At 35.2% G+C, this 20853-nt stretch overlaps 2 pseudogenes; one reads left to right on the top strand and one right to left on the bottom strand.

Annotated features, from left to right (window-relative positions):
* Positions 1–2165: 2165 nt before the first annotated feature.
* On the top strand, positions 2166–3383 carry LOC123805062 (annotated as a pseudogene).
* A 3877-nt stretch (positions 3384–7260) lies between these two features.
* LOC123805060 lies at positions 7261–8038 on the bottom strand (annotated as a pseudogene).
* Positions 8039–20853: the final 12815 nt, after the last annotated feature.

Genomic DNA, 20853 nt, shown 5'->3' with positions numbered 1-20853 from the left:
TTATCTGTTATTATTTTCATAGAATGCCATTTGTAATGATCTTTAAACTTGTAGATGCATGTTCTGTATCTATCATGTTCTCTTATATTGCCTTTTGTTCTGGGGAATTACATTCCAGGAGAATTGCTGGCTTCAAATTTCTGGGTCACTGATGCACTGATTCACTCTTGTTATCCTATTTAACAAGTTCATTAACTAAAAAATGTTTTACAGTGATTTTTAAAACTTAAGCCTTGTATTTGTAACTTTGTGTTTGATTTGCTGTTATCCTATTCCAGAAACTACAGACCTTCATAGAAACTTTGCTTTAGAAGTTCTAACTCTGGTTGCAGAATATTTGACATTACAAGATATTTTAAACTAAACTCACATATTAATTAATACTTAAGATTGAGTCATCTTTTAATAATAATGCACTTGCTTTAAGTAAAACTAAAGACTTAGGAGTCAAAACACTGAAATAACACCTTTGCATAAAAAGATTCAAGAGCCATTTTAACTTTCCTTGAACACAAAGAGGAAGTATTTCAGACATAAGGAGTTTTTCATTGATATTATTTTTTCTAAAGAGGAATAGGGGATAAAAGAAATTTGTACCTTTAAAAACTTTGTCCTTGGTGCTATCCTGGGGTTTAGATGAACCTGAGATTGAAAATGAAAAGGGTCAAGGTCAATCAATGGTTTGTTTTTTCAAACAAATAATTCTAATCTTAAAATTACCAAGTTCTAGAAAGAAAAGTTCTATTATATAAGCTGGAAGAGGAATCAAAAGCATCACATCCATTACTGCATAGTTATGAAAAGATAAAGACTCAGAACTTTAAATAAAATTTCAAAACCAGCAAGAATAAATTTGGATTTAAATTTAGAACTAATCTGACACTTGACATCCATGGATAGGAAGAAACATTTCTCATCACTAGGATGTGTTATTAGATTCTTATAAAATGAGTTTACTTATATTTTAAATATAATATGTTTTACTTTCCCCAACTTTTACTATGGTATTTTTCCTTCTTAGATAGCTTCACAGGGGAGACTGGAGTTAATATTAACTTTGAATGTGAAATATGTATATTTTAATTTTTCCTTACTGGGATAATCACCACTCTTTTTGTCACTGATATATCATAAGACAAATTGTAATAAATGCAAGTAGGAGTCAAGTTGTATTTTCTATTAACATATACAAGATTGAAGTTGACCATGAAAGGTTGTATAATTAGTTCATTAGTAATTATCCACAAGTGATAGTCTTCATAATTATATTCAAGAAACACATTTAATTTAATAATCTTAATTTAATGACCATCTGTAATAAGTGGGTTTTTCCCCTTACTTTTATTTGATTCTTTTTTTTTCTTTACATGGCATGGACTCAAGCTATGACTTTCTATAATAAATCATAACTGACTCTGGTTTATAGAGAACATTACAAATATAGACATGGAAAAGAATCTAGGAAATAGCTCATTAATCAAAAAGCATTTCTACATATGGAAGGAATTCCAATTAAATCACTTCAAATATTTTATGAAACAGATTAAGTGAGCCCACCACCACCTTGGTATGAACAGTTGGTGTAAAAAATGACCCTGGAAGGTTGTTTTTTAACCCTGACACCAACCTGTTTGTTATAAAAGGACAGAATAAACAGATGACAATCAGAGAACTAGTAGCACAGATAATTTTTAAAGTATTTTCACTTCATCTCTATTCCAAATATGAACCATTAAGAAAAATAACTATGACTCATACCCCAATATACTTCCTATAAAGAAAATACAATAATCTTTATAAAGTACATTTTAGCTCCATAGATGGTAGGAATTTTAATTTTGAAACCAAAGGCAATGAATTACCAGTGTCAAATTCTTTACTCGCTGTGTCCACACTAACAGAAGTTATGTGAACTGTTTTGTGCTACAGGAATAATTGTGATAACACCAATGATAGCATTATTGATAGTATTCAAGATTTATCAAGCTTCTTCTATGTGCAAAACATGTTTCTCTTTAAAAAATAATTTTACTTAATCTGTACAATAGCCTTATAAAGTAGAAAATATCATCCCGATTTTACAAATGGAAAAAAAAAAACCCCTGAGGCTCATGTGGGTTAAGTAGCTTACCCAGATTTCACAAGATTAAAAAAGAGAGGTTGTGGCTCTCTTTGCCACATCTACTGTCAGGATGAAGACCAGTCTCAGCAATCAGACTGTCTACATCCCAGGAAATATCCATTCTGAAGGGATGCACAGTTTTTGTGACAGGCCTCAGAGGCACCCTGTGGAGAAACTTCAATCATACCAGTGTAAATCTCAGTCACCTTGAAAGAAAAAGAAGTGGTTTGGGGTTAACAGATGGTGGGGAAATAGAAAGGCACTGTCCACCATTTGCACCATCTGCAGTCATGTACAAAACATGATCAAGGGTGTCACCCTGGGCTTCCATTACAAAATGAGGTCTGTGTATGTTCACTTCTCCGTCAATGTACTTATTCAGGGGAGTGATTCTCTTGTTGAAATCAGAAATTTCTTGGGCAAAAAATGCATCCACAGGGTTCAGATGAGGTCATGTGTTGTTTGTTCAGTATCTCAAGCCCAGAAAGATGAGTTGACTATTGAAGAAAACAACATTTAACTTGTATCAAATTCTACTGCCTTGATTCAGCAAACTACAACAATTAAAAACAAGGATATCAGAAAATTTTTGGATGGTATCTATGTTTCTGGAAAAAGAAACAGTTCAGCAGGCAGATAACAAGATCCAAGTTTTCTAGCTATAGAAACAGCAAGATGTCAAATGATTCCTCAGACTTATTTGTGAAATTTTAAAGATTCAGACTTTGCACAAGCCACCATCACCCCAGAGCTTCCTGTGCCCAGCTGTGGTCAGCCCCACTGTGTTCTTAGACATCACTGCTGATGGCGAGCCCTTGGGCTATGTCTCCTTTGAGCTGTTTGCAGACAAGTTTCCAAAGACAGCAGAAAACTTTCATGCTCTGAGCACTGGGGAGAAAGAATTTGGTTAGAAAGGTTCCTGCTTTCACAGAATTATTCTGGGATTTATGTGCCAGGGTAGTGGCTTCACACACCACAATGGCACAATTGGGAAGTCCATCTATGGGGAGAAATTTGATGATGAGAATTTCATCCTGAAGTACACAGATCCTGGCATCTTGTCCATGGAAAATGTTGGACCCAACACAATGGTTCCAAGTTTTTCATCTGCACTGCCAAGACTGAGTGGCTGAATGGCAAGCATGTGGTCTTCTGCCAGGTGAAAGACGACATGGGTGTTGTGACAGCCACAGAGAACTATGGGTCCAGGAATGGGAGGACCAGCCAGAAGATCACCATTACTGACTGTGGACAACTCTAATAAATTTGACTTGTGTTTTGTCTTAACCACCAGACAATTCCTTCTGTAGCTCAGGAGAGCACCCCTTTACCCCCATCTGCTTGGAATGTTCTATAACCTTCGTGCTCTTGCACCAGTTCATTTGGCCCCATATTTTCCTTACCCCTTCCAATTCTACCTGGATTGCAGAGTTAAGTTTATGATTATGAAAGAAAAACTAAATAACCAAAAATAAAGATGCATAAAAGCCATATATTGATTTGAGAAAAATTAAAAAAAAAAACAGGGGTTGTGGAAGGGGGGCACAAATTTCTAAAATGCCACACCTTAAAATTTTGGCAAACACATGAAAAGTTTTCAGAATGTATCACTATGTTTAAGGGAAAATCCCTGGGGATTCTTTAAGAGTGTAATGGTATAAATCTGTAGCATATATAGCTAGGATAGAAGATGATGCCCATATTTTGGTTGAGAAATTTAGATATGTACTATAGTTGTAAAACAATGGAATTAGCAAAACTTTGATGGTTCTATCCAGTATTCTAGTTAAAAAAATAAACAGGTCACTCAATGGAGAAGACCAATGTATGGTAGGAACAATGGTTTGTAGAGTGTCCCTTCACAAAGTCCCCTCCTACTACAATCACTTGGTTCAGTCCCTCATTCTTATCTAGACCACTATAACTATCTCCTTACTGGTCTTTGCCAACTGTGTCTTCTTTTCTAATCTATCTTATACACTAGCACTAGCTTAATTTTCCTAAAGTACAATTGTAATGATATCATTCTCGTGGCCAAAAATCTTCAATGATGTTCAACTACTTAGAAATAAAGGAAAATATCTAATCCATTTATTTGTATATTTCTTGAACTTTCATTTTATAGATATTTATGGAGTGCTTGATATTGCCCACACATACTACTTGGTGCTGGTTGATACATTTTTAAATACCAGAACATCACAAAAGTTTATTTCAGATGTAACAGCAATGTATACAAGTTTAGTTCTTAACTGCATCAAGTAAACTTAGTCATTGAAATACTTTAATAGTTATTCCCTCCTTAAAACTGAGGGAGTTTTTCTTTTCTGCCCACATATGATGGTGCCCAATAGTTCTGTTTTTGAAGGACTTTCAAGTGATGAGTAAACTGCTTTGGCAATATTTCAAAACTTCTTTCTCCGAATAAAAACTAATCTGGACAAATTATATATTGCATAGATTTCTCTGCAGATTTTTTTCTTTAGAACACAAATGCAATTGGCATCCAGTATAAATTTTTACCTATTTGCCCCATAGTAAAAACTATTTGTCTTGAAAAAATATGATAGATATATCCTGTGATTATCCCATTAATAGAATTAATGGGATAGTAGAAGCCCAGCTTCTACTTTTTCTATAGCCTCCTCCTCCATAAGTTGAGGGAATTATTTAATATAAGGCTAATGTAGGACACTTTACCTTTTACAAACATTTACAATTTAGGTTAAAGCCATTGACTAGTGTGGAAAAACAAACACTATAATGATAGGGAGCCTACACATTTAATTCAAAATTTAATACTTTTTCCTCCTTAAATAACATGTACTTAATTGTCATGAGGCAGCTATTCAGTTTTCAATATTCTCATTTAGGGATGCATTCATAAGACTGATTAGATAGCCCACATGAAATAGAAATAGAGGCAATGTCATCTCAGAAAATTTATTTATATATCAAAATCTATTTTGATATCTGGAAGTTTACAAAAAGGCTATATATTCTGCAAACTAATTAGGCCTTCTGTAACTCGAGCACTCTTCTCTTGGCAAGAACAAGCTGAAGCTTACCCATGAAAGTAGAGGTGCTTAATGTTAAACTTTCTTCTCAGCTCAGATTTAGACAGCTGAAGAAACTGATAACCCAAGAATCCAGCATGGTCTTTCCACATTTTTATATCTTATGATTAAAACCCTATAAGCCTATTCATTAACTATCTTCCTTTTCTCTATTATTCTTGGCACTCAATTAAGACTGCTGAAGTCTATTGTGCTTTGTACTTTCACATTCTCAAATATGTTAAGATTATAAAATGTACACATTGTATAAAATAATTTTGTCACTTAACATATTTGGAGAAATGAGATTTCCATAGTAGAATTTGCATAAGAGGATAAATATTATGAATCAACTTTCCTTTTAAAGTCAAATGACAAAATCTTCAAACCCTGTGCATTGTTTTAAAGTCTAATGAGGTTATTTGATAGGCCATCCATATTGGCAAAGCAGAAAAATTTAAATACTGGATATGGGACTATGGAGGAAAACAAGAAAATATCAGTTGTCTCCTATCTTACAAGAAGTTATCAGTTCATTAAAACCACTCCTTATTCATCAGAAAATGATCTGGCCTAAACCAGACTTGTCAGTAGAAGAAGATACTTGTTTATTTTAACATTGCTGTTACATCTGAAATAAACTTATGTGATTTTCTGGTATTTAAAAAAAACGTATTACTCAGTACCAAGTAGTGTGTGGGCAATATCAAGAACTCAATAAATATCTTCAAAATGAAAGTTCAAGGAATATACAGATAAATAGATTATATGCTTTCTTTTATTTCTAGGTAGTAGGACATCACTGAAGATTTTTGGGCAGGAGAAAGATATTTGCATTAGTAACACTTCTAGAGTTTCACTTTTCCAAGAATAGAAGTAATATGTTTAACAATTCTCCCTCTCCCAGATCCTTAAACTCAATATCATAGCCACAAAAGGTAAGCAAATCTTGGATGTTCTCCAACAGATAAGCAACAGCACAGCTTTGTTTTTCTGAAAAACACTGTCTATATAATTCTTTTCTATATAGTGAAATGCTCAGTGGCCATTCTTTTAACAGCCTGTATTAGCTGACATCAAATGCATTTATTGTGCCACAAGTCCATCTAAGCTTCCTTTTGGGTATAAGTTAATATGTTCAAGAGATAACACCTGTGTCAGCATTCTTTAATAGTATTGACCTATAAGGATATCAACTACATTTTTAAGGTTAGACTAACTACTGTGGGTTTACTGAAGAAAAAGGACAGAAGGAAAAAAAAAGTAAGTCACAGCAAATCTCTTTAGGCCAGTTAAAGGTCATTAACTCTACTTGGGATATTTAAAAATTTAATGTCACCAGCTCACACTCTAAAAGTTAATGGCACTAATAACAATCAACAGCAGGAAAAATAATCCTGCTAACAACCAACCAACTCATTAGCAAAAAGCAGTTTAGCTCAAATACTGAGACCAAAGTCTAACACTACCTACCCAAACTATTCCACTCACCCTCAGTCACCAGCAAGGAAAGAAGAAATAATTGCTTGAGACAAAATAAGCTTAGCAATTTCTTACAAGGATGACAATGATCTAATTCCTGAGATAGTACTTAGAAGGACAAAAGGTGAAGGTGAAGGCAGTTTCTAAGGATTAATATCATATAGCCTTGAGAAACCCAACGTACCACAAACACACTAAACTTGTCTATGATTAGAGAACAAGGTATTGCTGTTGCTTCTTTTAATGTTTTGGAATATACAACATTTTGTAGACTCTGAACTTCACTGTGAAAGCAGGACAAGCTAAAAATTAATTGAAATTGACACATTTTTGGGACCAAATATCTTAACTGTGAAACTAAACAGATCTATACCTTCTCTTTTAACAATCAATCCATGTCACAACAAGAGAACTAAAACAATCCAAACATGATTAATTTTGAAAGTGTTTGAAAGTATTAAAACTTTTAAAAGGGAAGAAAAAAGAGGAAAAACAAGAACAAGGAGTGGGAAAATCTTTAATAGAAAGGGGGGCAGGAATCAATGGGCCTCTTTTTTATTTGGCGACAAGCAAGTGCAAGAAAGTCTGTTTGTAATTTGTTCAGTTGTCTGTCTTTCACAAATCTGCATTCTGTTCAGAAGGGACTTTGAGGTTTTTCTGCATCACATGAGCATCTGAGGGCTCTATCTTCTTACAGTAGTTCTTGGCCTCAATTATCTCAAAACGAAACTTCCTGTAGAAGTCAATTGTGACACATTGCTGATCTGGACATGCAGATAGATGTCAGAGGTACCATCATTTTCACAGATGTTTAAGACATAATTTAACATTTCAGTTCCTATTTCTAGCCTTCAGTATGGTGCCAGACATTCTAGTGTCATGATGCACTTTTTTGTGATTCTGCGAATGATCCACCTTACAGCATACTGCACCTACTGTAATATCATTGAGTTAGGCAATTTTTGCTAGCTCTCCAACTCCAGCACATTCTTGCAGAACTTGTCATTGTAGCTGACTGGAAAAATGACCTGCTTTAATCTCTTCAGCTGTTTAATATTGTGTGGTGTCACATCTCCCAGCTCAATCCAGCTATCTTTTATCTTTTCTGCTGCCTAAGGCCATTGTTACCAGTACTATCAATGCCACTGTCACCTATCTGAGCTCTCAGTGTCCTCAGCTCAGACCACTCAACCCCACAAGCCAGCCTTCCAGCTTAGGGCAGGGAGCTGAGTGGGTGAGGAAGGCCACGGGAGTGGAGCAGGAGTGTTTCCCATTGCTGGACTAGTGGCCCTGGTCTTCACATGTGCACTCTGGGCACTGGGCCCCTACCTACAGCCATGGCCACCAAACCTGTTGCTGTGTTATCTGGATTATACATTGGTAAGCAAAACAGAACTGGTGATTGCCTTGATGAAAAAACTCCGAGGTTTATTAATTATTTCACTCACTGAAGTACAGTGACTACCACATAGAGTGTGTTAAAAAAGAGAAAGTAAGCATGCAAGAAAATAGAAGAAAAACAGTGGTTGCCTAAGACTGAGAATGTAGGAGAGAGGTTAACTAACTGCAAAGGGCATATAGAAACATTTGGAGTTAATTAAAATACTTTACATTTTTTTTCTGGCAAAAAAAATTAAAATTTAATCTGTATTCTATTTTTCCCATTACCATTTAGTCCCTTTATACCCCACTCAGCAATCATCACACTGTTGTCCACGAGTCCATGGGTCCTTTTTCTTTTTTGCTTAATCCCACCATCCCCTAACCTACCTCCACCACTAGCTGCCATCCTGCTCTCCATCTATGAGTCTGCCCCCATTTTACTTCCTATTTTAGTTTGTTCACTAGATTCCACATGAGTGAAATCATATGGTATTTCTCTTTCTCTGACTGGCTTATTTCATGTAACATAATGCTCTCCAGGTACATCCATATTGTCACAAGGGTAGAATTTTCTTCTTTTTATGGCCGAGTAGTATTCCATTGTGTAAATGTCCCATAGTTGTTTTATCCATTCCTCTACTGATGGACACTTGGGCTGCTTCCATGTCTTGGCAATTGTAAATAACACTGCAATGAACATAGGGGTGCTCACATTCTTTCCAGTTAGTGTTTTCAGTTCCTTCAGATATCCCCAGAAGCTGGATTGCTGGGTCAAAAGGTAGACCCATTTTTTAACTTTTTTGATATATCTCCATACTGCTTTCCACAGTGGCTGCACCAATCTGCATTTCCACCAAAGTACGAAAAGGTTGCTTTTCTCCACATCTCACCAGCACTCGTTTTTGCTGTTTTATTGATGATAGCCATTCTGACAAGTGTAAGGTAATATCACATTGTGGTTTTAATTTGCATTTCTCTGATTAGTGACATTAAGCATCTTTTCATATGTCTATTGGTCATTTGTATGTCCTCCTTTGAGAAATGTCTATTCAGGTCCTTTGCCCATTTGTTTTTAATTGGGTCGTGGAGTTTTTTTGGTGTTGAATTTTGTTAAGTTCTTTATAAGTTTTGGCTATTAACCCCTTATCACAGCAGTCTCCAATTTTTTGGCACCAGGGACTGATTTCATGGAAGACAATGTTTTCCTCAAATGGGGGTAGGATGGAGCTCAGACAGTAATATAAGCACTAGTGAGCAGGATGAAGGTTTGCTCCCTCACCTGCCATTCATGTCCTGCTGTGGGTCTCAATTCCTAACAGGCCACAGACCAGTATCCATATTTGGTGTGGGGATTGGGGACCCCTGCCTTGTTGGATATATTAGCCAATAAATTCTCCTATTTTGTGTGTTGTCTTTTTATTTTGTTGATGGTTTCCTTTGCTGTACAAACATTTTTATATTGATGCAGTCCCACGTGTTCACTCTTTTCTTTTGTTCCCCTTGCCTGGGGAGACATATTCCATAAAATATTGCTATGAGCAATGCCCAAAACTTGCTGCCTATGTTTTCTAATGGATCTTTATGGTTTTGGGTCTAACATTTAAGTCTTCGATCCATACTGAATTTATTCTTATGTGTGGTATAAGAAGGCAGTCTAATTTCATTTTTCTGCACATATCTGTCCACTTTTACCAACACAATTTATTGAATAAACTATCTTTAGCCTATTGTATATGTTTGCTTCCTCTGTCAAATATTAACTGACTATAAAAGCTGTGGGTTTATTTCTGGGCTCTCTATTCTGTTCCGTTGATCTATGTGTCTGTTTTTATGCCAGTACCATGCTGTTTTGATGACTGTGGCCTTATATTATAGTTTGATATTAGGTAGTGTGATTCCTCCAACTTTGTTCTTCTTTCTCAGGATCACTGCTGCTATGCAGGGCCTTTTGTGGTTCCATATAAATTTTTTAAATATTTGTTCTAGTTCTGTGAAATACTTCATTAGAACTCTTATAGGGATTGCACTGAATACATAGATTGCTTTGGGTTATATGGATATTTTAATGATGTTAATTCTTCTTATCCATGAACATCATATGTGCTTCTACTTATTTGTATCTTCTTCTATTTCTTTCTTTAGTGTCATAATTTTCCAAGTACATCCTTGGTTAGGGTTACTTTAAATCTTAATTTGGCTGCTGGCCACACAAGTGTATATATTTGTTAAAATCTGTCAAACAGGTCCAGCTGGATAGCTCAGTTGGTTAGAGTGTCATCCCAATCACACCAAGGTTGCAGGTTCAATCCTCAATCATGGCAATATAAGAATCAAGCAATGAATGCATCAATAAGTGAAACAACTAATTGATCTCTCTCTCTCTCTCCCCTCCCCCTTCCTCTCACTCTTTCTGAAAAATCAATAAAAATCCAATAGTACACTTAGGATTAGTACATTTTACTCTATGTACATTATACCTCAAAAAGTTGATTGATAAATAAAAATAATAATTGAATCAAACAAATGCAAAAAATGATTGCTTATTTGAAAAGGGAAGACAGTAGTTACTTTGAATAGTGAGGATGAGGTTGATGTTGGGTAGGGGCACAGAAAGGGGTCCATGGGTAGTTGGTAAAGTTTTATTTCTTGACCTAGGTGGTGGTTACACACATATTACCCTCACAATAGTTCATTAAAGTGTGCATCTGTTTTGTGTGGTTTTTCTGTAAGTATGTTTTATTTTATAATCAAAGGATGGAATTTTGAATTGAAAGAGAGTATCACTGTTACTTGAAGGCCACCATCTAAGGTGAAGCTCTGAACCATATGGTCACAGAATATTAGAACTGGAAAGAACTTTGGTGGTTAACTTGTCCAACCTCTTCATCTTACAAAACAGTACTTTGAGGACCTGAAAAGGTAGCTTTCTTGAAGTCACACATAAGTTGATCACAACTCTGAGACTGTTTTCTGACTCTCTGTACTGTGCTCTTAAGCTAGCGCAGACAATAGAACTATACAATACTTGCTTTTTACTAAAGGTTCTTTAGCTACTTGACAATTCATGACAGATTACTCTATTGTTTAGAATTGCTAAACACATTGGTAACACATTATTAATTTGATTATACAGGGAAAAAATGATGTCTAAGGATTTCAATAAAGCTTGCAAAAATAGTGTTATTGGTAATGCCTATTTTGTTAAATATAAATGACTACATTTTCATCATCATTCCTTCCATGACTTCAAACACTGTCTTCTCCCATAGGGAAATTTCATAAGGAGTTGAAGATAGACAATAATTTGGAGGAATGATGACTTGAACTTGAACTAATTATTAAAGTTGCACAATGTCATGCTGATTACATATAGTTGAAAACTTTAATTCTGACTACATAAAGAGATTGGGATATTTCTATCAATTGTTAATGTTTATTATTATCTTCCAAGGCCTGCTATGTTTTTCGGTAAAGCATGTGACATGATTGTATTTACTTCATCAGAGATTGTGAAACATATATTCATTTTGTGCATACTATGATGCTATTGTTGCTTGATTGTTTAAGAGCATACATCCATTTCTTAAGAGACTTTTCTTTTTCAATTAAATTGTCCCCCAGCTTTAGAATACATTGCCACCAAGTAGTGATACAGTCTCTGTGTAAACTACAAAGCATAAAACATAACAGAAATTTATTTAAAATATTTTATTTATCTATTTTTAGAGAGAGGGGAAAGGAGGGAGAGAAACATCGATAAGTGAGAGAAACACCAATCAGGTGCCTCTCCCATGCCCCCAACCAGGGACCTTGCCCACAATCCAGGTATGTGCCTTGACTGGCAATTAAACCAGTGACCATTTGGTCTGTGGGCCATCTCTCAATCCACTGAGCCACACCAGCCAAGGCCAGAAATTTAAATTGAAATAAAAATGTTCTATGTCTTAACTTTGAAAATGAATAAAATTGCTATTTTAAGAATTGAACTTAAACAAGATTACCTAGTAAAACAGAATTAAATAATTGCATCAACAAAAATAATAAAATCATAAGATATTTAAAAATAAATTCATTAAATAATTATTATTGTGGAATATTTAATCATCCTAGGATATAATTAAATAACAGGAAATCTCTCTTTTATTGTATACCAATCACAGTTAAATCAAACTAATAATCTATCACCAAACTTTAATTAAAATGCTCTTTTCAAATATACCCTGAAACCTGGGTACATCACTCCATAATATCAGGCCAATTCAAAATCTGTATTCTTGTATTAGGGTTGTTTATTCCAGTAGATTTTTAAAAACAGCCTGTATTGCATAATCTAATATCTACTCTATCCTTTATATTGCAGTTTCAATAAATATCAGAATCCACTATAGGAATCTGTGCTTCTTTTGGTAATCATGAACATATATGTTCAAAACAGGCAAAATAAAATAATGAAAAGAACAATCTATATTCTATGAACTCCATGTCCATGAATATTGCATTAACTGTTTTTACTTTAAATAAGTGCAATTTATTATGTGAATTATACCTAAATAAAGCTGTTTTTAAGCAAACAAAGTTATTACTCAAGCAAAGTACTTGGTTCCTTACAAAAAAAAGAAGTATATGAGGAAGATGGAAAGATATCCACAGTGTACTGTTATACATGAAAAATGAAGTTCGGAGTAACAATAGTACTACTAATATCAAACTCATAAACTACTTATTTGTGGTATATATTTTCCTAAATGCTTTATGTATAATCATTTATTCTTGCTAATATTCATGTGAGGTGGCACTATTACTTTATACTCTTACAAATGAGAGAACTCAGGCTTGTCCCAATCATACAGCTAATAACTTCTGAATGAGGACTACTTGCATTGACTCTAACTTTTGGAGATATTGGCCCATCATTTGCTAAACACTCATCATTTGCTAAGCCTTCAGTAGTTACCTGCTCCTGCCTATGTTATCTAAACATACTTGGTTTGTGGTGTATTACTTATCAAAATAATTTAGAACTCACATGACACATTCTGGTTATTACTGTTCAGCTAATGTAAATCTGTTACAAAACTGTTTGTCCTCCCCTTTCATTTTTGTTTTTGCTCTAATTTCAGATTTCAACTTTCCAGTTGTTATGGGATAAATTGTGTTGTCCCCTTCCACCAAAGATTTGAAGTCATAAGCCCCCAATACTTGTGAATGTGACCTTATTTGCAAATAAGGTCCTTGCCACTGATAAAGTTCAGATGAGGTTGTTAGCATGGGTTGTAATCCAATATGACTATGTCCTTATTTTTAAAATGTGCATGAAGAGGCAGATGTGCACAGAGGGAAGATGATGTAGAGACAGAGACATAGGAAGCATGCTGTGTGAAGATAAAGGCAGAGATTAGAGGGATGATAGAAAAACACCAGAAGTTAGGAGAAAGGCATGGAACAGATTCTCCTGAAGAGACTTAGAAGGAACTAATCTTGCTGACATCTTAATTTTGGACTCCTAACTTCTACAACTGTGATATAATACATTTCTGTTATGAGTTTTGGATACATTGTTATGGCAGCCCTAGGAAAACACACCATTTTTCTCAAAACAGAAACGTAAGAAAAGCTATACAGTGTTTCTATCTTAGGAAATTAAAACACACACACACACACACACACACACACACACACACACACACCCCTCTTGAATCGACCAGGAAGAGGTGAATATGTAACTAATTCTTAAAGCAGAGCAAAATTCCTTTTCCTATCAGTCATCTAGCTAAGATTTTATGGACAATGTATTATATAGAAATAATTTAATCTGATAATACCCTGCAAAGGTTTTGCCACCTGTATTTTTTCGAAGGACTCAAAAAGTTCTCTGTACACTTTTTTTTTACAAAGCTTGTCTTCCTTAAATAGAGCATAACTAGTATTTAAACTTAGAGTATATATGCATGTGAACATGCACAAACATACATAGCAATTCAACAAAGCCATAGTCAAGTTTGTTATGTTTATTTTATAATTCTTTAGTACCACCAGAGTATTTTTGACTCTAAAAAACCTGATAATTAGCCTACCCAAGTGGCTCAGTTGGTTGGAGCATCAACTTGTATACCAAAATGTTGTGGATTCGATTCCCATTTGGGAATCTCTCTCTTTCCCCATCCCCTCTCTCCCCACTTCCTCTCATTCTAAAATCAATAAACATATCCTTGGGTGAGGCTTAAAAATAAAATAAAATACCTAATAATTATTTAAATAACAAAGGTAAATTTTGGCTTTCACTTCAAACTTAAAGGTTTTTTTTTTTTTAATATCCAATCCTTTACTTAGCTTTGCCAATGGAGAACTTCTCTAAGGCCAAGGCAGAGATCGGACTGTAATTTCTTTGTTTAGGTTGTGGTCTTCAGTCTGGTGAAAGTCGTGGTTCTTCATTATGCAAATTATGCATAGCATTATTTTAGAATGCACAAATTCTTCCACTTTCTATGAAAATACAACATTTACATACTGATTAAGATCTTTGATACTTTTAAGGTCTGAGAGCTACATAAAAAAATTGAGTTGCTCCAAGATTCCTATTAATTTCAGTGGGAGCTACAAAATGGAATGGTGGTCAGGAATCTGTCTGAATCAGTGAGCACTCCTGCCTCACTGCACCTTAGTTATGCCACTGGTAAATTCTTTACAGTCAATTAACCTATCTTTTACTCTCTGAACAAATTGGTGTTACATCTTGGGTTATGCTGAATGACAAACTGGTAATATTTAGGAAGCAGAGATACTTTAAAATATCTTTTCAAAATTGTGTTTTCTATTTTGGAGTTAATTTTTGTCCTTACTTGAGAAGCAAAGCAAAAGAAATTTTCAGTGTTTGTTTTAAGATTACCACTGAAGATAACTTAGAGACCTTAATGAAATATTCCTTAGAATATCCATAACTCATAAAATAAATGAAATATTTGAATGAAACATTTTCAAACTGTTACCTCTTTACAGTAGAATAGTAGTAGTTTTCATAATTATTAGAACTTGCTTCTGTCTCATACTGCTCCCTCCCAATTCTGTTACCAACTCTATTACCATTTATTCCTCTGACATCTCTATGGTGATAGCCAGTGACTGAGATGGAGATGCTCTAGAGAGTACACTTCCTTATCTTGAATACTTCTTCCAAAACTACCATTAGAAATAATTATTTGTTCCCATATTTGCTCCTGGATTGAATAAAGTACCTTAATGAATTCAGTAAATGCAATGCTAAAATCAAATCTTCAAGTACATATAAAGTAATCATATTGAATACAATAAATATCTTTCTGGCCTGAAGGGACTTAAATATAGCTGTCCTTTTCTTTATCCTACAATATGCAATATTAAGAATTTGTTAAGCTGATTTTGTCTTTCTGTTCAATGTAAACTCCTTGGTTCCCTTGTACCAAATTAAGTATTTGAAGATTATTTTAAACTATGGTATATTTACATGATGGAATACTATGCTGCAAAAAGAAAGAAGGAGCTTCTACTCTTTGCAACAGCATGGATGGAACTGGAGAGCACTGTGCTAAGTGAAATAAGCCAAGCAGTGAAAGACAAATACCATATGATCTCACCTTTAAGTGGAACCTAATAAAAAAAATCGAATGGGATTCAAAATAAAAAGCTTCTGCACAGCTAAAGAACACAGTATTAAAATAAAGAGAACCAAGTGTATGGGAAAACATATTTGCCAATTATACCTCAGACAAGGATTTAATCTCCAAAATATATAAAGAACTTACATGACTCCACTCTAAGAAGACAAGCAACCCAATTAAAAAATGGGCAAAGGACTTGAACAGACACTTCTCCGAGGAGGACATACAGAGGATCCAGAGACACATGAAAAGATGCTCAATATTGCTAGCTATCAGAGAGATGCAAATTAAAACCACAATGAGATACCACTTCACACCAGTCAGAATGGCCATCATAAACAAAGCAACAAACAACAAGTGTTGGAGAGGTTGTGGAGAAAAGGGGACCCTAGTGCACTGTTGGTGGGATTGCAGACTGATACAACCACTATGAAAAACAGTATGGAATTCCTCAGAAAACTAAAAATGGATCTGCCTTTTGACCCAGCAATTCCACTGCTAGGATTATATCCTAAGAACCCTGAAACACCAATCCAAAAGAACCTATGCACCCCAATGTTCATAGCAGCACAATTTACAATAGCCCAGTGTTGGAAGCAACCTAGATGCCCATCAGTAAATGAATGGGTCAAAACACTATGGTACATTTACACAATGGAATTCTATGCAGCAGAAAGAAAGAAGGAGCTTCTACCCTTTGCAACAGCATGGATAGAACTGGAAAGCATTATGCTAAGTGAAATAAGCCAGGCAGTGAGGGACAAATACCACATGATCTCACCTTTAACAGGAACCTAAACAACAAAACAAACAAACAAGCAAAATATAACCAAAAACATTGAAATAGAGAACAGGCTGACAATGTTCAGAGGGGGATGGGGAGAGAATTTTAGGGGAATTTCAGGGGGAAAGGGGAAAGGTTTACAGGAACAAGTATAAAGGACATATGGACAAAAACTAGGGGTGGGTGGAAATGGGAGGGAGGAGGGGAGTGCTGGGTGGGTGGGCGGGGATGGGAGTAAAGAATAGAAAATTGTACTTCAACAACAATTAAAATAAAATTTAAAGAAGAGTAAAAAACAAACAAATAAGCAAGCAAGCAAAATATAAGCAGAGACATTGAAGTTAAGAACAAACTGACAGTAACCAGAGGGGAGGTGGGAGGGAATGATGGGGAATAAACAGGGGAAGGGTTTTCAGGAACATCTATAAAGGATACATGGACAAAATCAAAGGGGAGTAAGATGAAGGGTGGGAAGAGGGGATGGCTGGGGTAGGGGGAGTGGTGTATGCAAAATGGAGACAACTGTACTTCAACAACAATAAAAAATGTGAAAAAAATAAATTGATAGAGTAGAATATACCTTTAGCATCTGGCGAAAATCAGGGTAGGATAAAATTAAATCTTATAAAGAATTTTAAAAAGCTATTTGAAACTCCAGAGAAATATCAGAAAACTATAGAGAAAGTCATGATCCACCTCTGAAACAAACTAAATTCTATGATGGTCAGCAGTTGAAAATGTATAAGAATACAATACCTATTGTAGTTGATGTTAGAACTCTTCCCATTTGTGTGGCTCAAGGATCACAGCATTGAGATCAACAGGAAGGAAATGCAATTTCTGTATAGAATTTGGTTTGCACTGAAGGTATTTACACTGGCTTAAAATGAAAATGCTACTTATTGATTTTTAGACTTTATAATCATCCTACTAAAAATACTGGAAATATCAACATTCATGGCAAACAGTTTATATGTGAACAAGAGAGTATGTAATTCAAATTAGGACATGAGTACAGGGCCATGGGACACATGGGAGAAAGGGTCAGCATGCTAATATTCTCAAAACAAAAAGGCAGTCAAGAGATTACTGATGGAAGTTAGTAGACAGGGGTTGAATATGTCAGTTTAATGTTACAAATGTAATTAATAACATAACCAAGAAAAGAGAAAGGGGACAATTAGTAAACTGAATCCACATACTTTATTTATTTATTTATTATTTATTTATTTATTTATTTATTTATATTTTAATTGTTGTTCAAGTACAGTTTTCTGCCTTTTACTGCCATCCCAGGCCACCCCTTACATATTCTTTATTTATGTATTTATTTATGTATGTATGTGTTTATTTATTTATTTTTATTGTTCAATTATAGTTGTGCCACTATTTTCCCTGTTGGACTCCCCTGCCCCACCTACCCTGTTGTCTGTGCCCATGAGTCCTCTACTCATGTTCCTTGACTTGTCCCTTCCCCTTCTTTCCCCCATTTCATACATAGGGAAATAGAAGTATATGTGCATTATTTAGAGAAATCTAATTTACCATCATAAATTCTATTAGCAGAAATATTTAAAATAAGTTATTTGGAGGAAATAGTACTGTCATGGAGAGGTAAATAATGAGAAAATATTGTTATGATAGCTCTTCTGTTTCTTTGATTTTTTTACCACATGTATCTATCATTTTGATTAAAAGAAATAAATCCAATGTTTTTAGAATTAAAAAACATCACTTTCACATTTTTATTTTATATAGTGATATGTAGTTAATAGTTTCAGACAAGAAGTAGGTTGGAAAAATGTGTGTGTGTGTGTGTGTGTGTGTGTGTGTGTGTGTGTGTGTGTGTGTGTGTTTTGGGGGAGAGGGGTGGTAAAAAAGTTTTATTCCAGGCACAGTAAGAAACTCTAAATGCTGCCATAGGTAAATGTGCCTTCTACCACCAAACCAGAAATTTATCCCTATGTATTAGGCATTGACTCTATAATGACACAAAAGCCTTCTCAAACCTCACAAGGAGAAGTCATGACATCTAGTAACTTAGCTTTCATTTAAGAAATTAAGCATTAATAAGAATCTTTAAAAGACTTCATTTGTTTTATTTAAATTAAGAATCTGTGGTCCATGGTGGGACTTGGGACATTCTTATGTCTGATATAGCTTAAATAAATGTCATGCCGCACTCAGCTTTCAAGGAGACAAACTCAGTCCAGTAAAGTACCCTCTAGCTTTCTGTATAAGATGTTCGTATCTCCTTTAATGTCAAAAGAGAAGAATACCAATATTTTCCTTTATTTAGAATTATGAAATATTGGTATTTCAGAACTAAACTTATAAATGAAGATACTGAGGATCAGAATGGACTTATTCACTTTCATATAGTAGCTAATGGCAGAACCAGCACCAATACAGTCTGGGGCTCTCATCTGGATGCACAACTTTAACTTCAAATTTTAATTCTTTTCAATAATAAAAAATAAAAATAGAAGATAAAAAACATTGATGGCTTATTTAATTTTTTATTTTTTAAATATATTTTATTGATTATGTAAACACAGTTGTCCCATTTCCCCTCTCTTTATTCCCCTCCACCCTGCACACCCTATCCCATCTGCATTCCCACCCTTTAGTTCATGTTCATGGGTCATACATATAAGTTCTTTTGCTTTTCCATTTCCTATACTATTCTTAACCTCCCCCTGTCTATTTTGTACCTACCATTTATACTACTTGTTCCCTGTACCTTTTCCCCCTTTCTCCTCCTCTCCCTCCCCTGCTGATAACCCTGCATGTGATCTCCATTTCTGTGATTCTGTTACTGTTCTAGTGGTTTGCTTAGTTTTTTTTTTTTAGGTTTGATTGTAGATAGTTGTGAGATTGTTGTTATTTTACTGTTAATAGTTTTGATTTTTTTCTTAGATAAGTCCCTTTAACATTTCATATAATAAGGTATTGGTAGTGATGAACTCCTTTACCTTGACCTTATCTGGGAAGCACTTTATCTGCCCTTCCATTCTAAATGAAATCGTTGCTGGATAGAGTAATCTTGGATGCAGGTCCTTGCCTTTCATGACATGGAATACTTTTTTCCAGCCCCTTCTTGCCTGCAAGATTTCTTTTGAGAAATCAGCTGATAGTCTAATGGACACTCCTTTGTAGCTAACTCTCATTTTCTCTTGCTGCTTTTAAGATTCTCTTCTTATCTTTAATCTTGAGTAATGTAATTACGATGTGTCTTCATGTGTGCTTTCTTGGGTCCAAATTATATGGGTCTCTCTGAGCTTCTAGTACTTCCTGAAAGTCTATTTCCTTTGCCAACTTGGAGAAGTTCTCCTTCATTATTTTTTTCAAGTGAGTTTTCAATTTCTTTCTCTTCTTCTCCTTCTGGCACCCCTATTATTCAGATATTGGAACATTTAAATTTATCCTGGAGTTTCCTAAGCCTCTTCTCATTTTTTTTTGAATTTTTGTTTCTTCATTCTGTTTGGTTGACTGTTTATTTCTTCCTCTGGTCTAAACTGTTGATTTGAGTCCCAGTTTCCTTCCCTTCCCTGTTAGTTCCCTATACATTTTCCTTTATTTCACTTTTCATAGCCTTCACTTTTTCCTCTATTGTGCCACCATACTCAACCATTTCTGTGAGCATCCTAATTACCAGTGTTTTGAACTGTGCATCTGATAAGTTGACTATCTCTTCGCAGCTTGGTTAAATTTTTCTGGAGCTTTGATCTGTTCTTTCATTTGGGCCACTTTTTTTGTCTTTGTCCACCTGTTACATAGTAAGGAGGGAGCCTTAGGTATTCCTAAGCCAGGGTGGGGCAACCCATATCACTGCATTGTGATGCTATATGTGGGAGAGGGGCCCAAGAGGGAACAATGCTGCTTGTTCAGCTCTCTATTGTCCTTCAGTCACTTCCACTACTACCCAGAAGCAAATTGGGTCCTTATGGTGCTAATTCCAAGGTGGGTGGTTTGTGTACATTCTAGGACCCTGTGAATCTCTCCAACGATCTCTCCTGTGAGTCTGGGAGTTTTTCCAGCCACCTCAACCCTCACAGGTTTTTCCAGCCAGAGGTTTTTATTTCCTTGCACTGGAACCCTGGGTTGCATGTCTGTCTCACTCCCCAGTTGTTCCTTCTGGTTTATCTGCACAAAAATGTGGGAAAACCCACTCTGTCAGCTGCCTCATTGTCATGAGTCCTCTCTGCCCGGCTGCAGATCTCTGGCCTTCTATTTGGACAAATGTTTCTTTCTTAACTCCTTTGTTGTTAGACTTCCATACAGGTTGTTTTTCTGTCAGTTGTGGTTGGTTTTTTTTTTTAAACTTGTTGTCCTTCTTTTGGTTGTGTGGGTAGGCACAGTGTGTCTACCTACCACTTCCATTGTGGCTAG

Source organism: Phyllostomus hastatus, unplaced genomic scaffold (assembly GCF_019186645.2).
Source record: "Phyllostomus hastatus isolate PE091 unplaced genomic scaffold, TTU_PhHast_1.1 phas_scaffold_28, whole genome shotgun sequence".
Taxonomy (NCBI): Eukaryota; Metazoa; Chordata; class Mammalia; order Chiroptera; family Phyllostomidae; genus Phyllostomus; species Phyllostomus hastatus.
Note: the sequence above shows the minus strand (reverse complement) of the source record. Positions and strands in the feature narration are given on the sequence as shown.